Source organism: Giraffa tippelskirchi, chromosome 11 (genome assembly GCF_054371585.1).
Source record: "Giraffa tippelskirchi isolate mGirTip1 chromosome 11, T2T-mGirTip1v1.2.pri, whole genome shotgun sequence".
NCBI classification, from domain to species: Eukaryota; Metazoa; Chordata; class Mammalia; order Artiodactyla; family Giraffidae; genus Giraffa; species Giraffa tippelskirchi.
The window spans coordinates 60,019,237-60,021,594 of NC_137285.1; positions in this window are offsets into that span (position 1 = coordinate 60,019,237).

Genomic DNA, 2,358 nt, shown 5'->3' on the forward strand with positions numbered 1-2,358 from the left:
TGATATTGACTATTTTTTCCATGTGTTCCTTGACCATCTATATGTACTCTTTGGAGAAATTTCTATTTAGGTCTTCTGCCCATTTTTTGATTGGGTTGTGTGTGTGTGTGTGTGTTTTAATGTTGAGGTGCTTGTATATTTAGCGGGTTAACTTTGTCAGTTACTTCATTTGCAAATATTTTCTCCCATTATGAGGGTTTTCTTTTTGTCTTGTTTATGGTCCTTTGCTGTGTAAAAGTTCTTAGGTTAAATTAGGTCTCATTTGTTTATTTTTGTTTTTATTTTCATTACTCTAGGAGGTGAGTCAAAAAGGATCTTGCTGCAATTTATGTCGAAGAGTGTTCTGCCCATGTTTTCCTGTAGGAGTTTTTATAGTGTGTGGCCTTACATTTAGGTCGTTAATCCATTTTGAGTTTATTTTTGTGTATGGTGTTAGGAAGTGTCCTAATTTCATTCTCTTCCATGGAGCTGTCCTGTTTTCCCAGCACCACTTATTGACGAGGCTGTCCTTTCTCCACCGTATATTCTTGCCTCCTTTGTCCCAGATAAGGTGCCCATAGGTGTGGGGGCTTATTCGCTGTTTTAAATGGGATGGATTGATTTCAGGTGACCTTGGCAGGTGAGAGCACTGATCCAAACCTGAGGCGTGAAATCGGAGCATGCAGTCCTGTAGAGGCAGCGGCCAAAGCCTTGGCGTTCACTGTTGCACGGAAAAAACGTGGGAGGGGAGGAGTACCCTGAGCGCCAAGTCATTAGGCGCCAAGAGAACTGTGTTGGTGTCCGCATAACCGTAGGCCGCGTCCTGAGAAGCCTGTGCAGATCTCAGGCAGGGCTCCGGGCTGGCGGTGTGGTGCAGAGGAAGCAACCAATGCCGCAAAGAAGGCAGCCTGGGCAGCGGAGGTTTAAAGCCCTGGCAGCCGAGGACTGGTGGGATGGCGGCCAGGTGGCGGCTACGACGAGCCAGAGGGCCCTCTGCGCGCTGTGTTCCTTCACCGAGAGCTGCTTTGTGCCAAGGGGTGCAGACATCTGTGGGGTGCTTGGGGTGCGGCCCGGGGTCAGTGGGTTGGAGGCATGGAGGGTCAGCTATGAGCGCAGTGTTGCAGGAGCAGGCCAGTAAAATAGTTTGCTGCTTTCTCGGGGCCACCATCTAGTTCTAGGAAATGCCTAGGTGCTAAGTGATAACAGAAGCTCGCAGTTTACAGAATACCTCAGCCTGTGCTGTTTGAGCCACATCACAGCCCTGAGAGAGACACTCACTTCGCTATTCAACAGATGAGGAGACTCGGATGGGTTCCCAGGGCCCAGAACTGGGATAGGCCTCCCCTGGCCCTGGGGCAGGTGTCCTGTGTCTGCTCTGCCCCTCCAGGCGGTCAGGGATGCTTAAGGGGGAGCGTCTGTATCCTGAGGAGGAGGTGGGACGGGCTGGGGGAGACCCAGGAGACCCCTTCCTGATCTTAGGCAGCTAAGATCCCCTGGAGGAGGGCACAGCAACCCACTCCAGTATTCTTTCCTGGAGAACCCCCATGGACAGAGGAGCCTGGCGGGCTGCAGTCCATGGGGTTGCAGAGTCAGACCCAAGTGAAGCGACTGAGCACGCAAGAAGCGATCAGGCCACAGGGCGTGTGGTCTGTTAGATGAGGGAAGACGGTTTCTCCGGAGGGAGGCTGATGTGTGCAGCTCTGGTGAGTCCCGGCCAGCGGATTTCAGGGGGCTGTTTCATAAAACCCACAGCCTTGGACTCAGTGGGGATACGTTGCCATCATCGGGCAGCTGAGGGGAAGAAAAGGGTATTTGGTATAGACACCACACAGAAGCCTCCTTCACTTTGGGCAGAGCTGGCAGCGTGGCCTTGGTGCAGTCAGGAAGGTTTCAGCCTGAGTCTGTTGCGTGTGAGGCTGGGCACCTGCCCGAGGTCAAGGCTGGGGAGCATCTCAGCTGACCCAAGTCTGAAGCTGCAGTGCAGCCAGCTGGTTTGGCGAGGAAACACACTCCTGGACTTTTGACAGGAAAAGATCTCACTGCATGCTTCTGACACCTGATGGCTGAGGTCCTGGAATTCAGAGGAACGCTTGTAGGCAGCCTGCGCCCCTTGCCTGCGGGTCAGCCCAGCCTGTTCATGAGAGAGAACAATGGGATGCCCCGATTGAGCAGTCTGCGTTGCCGGCTCTGAGCGGCAGGGCAGGGAGTCGTGTCGCAGCCTCGGGCTTTTATATAGTAATTATGTGATTGGGGTACCCAGGACTCTACTTTTCAGGTCTATTGAAAAGAAAGATCCAAAAGATGTTGCCCCCACTCATCTGAGAGGAAACAGAAGAGACAGAATTTTGGTTTTGATTTGCTATTTTATGGTCTTTTCCA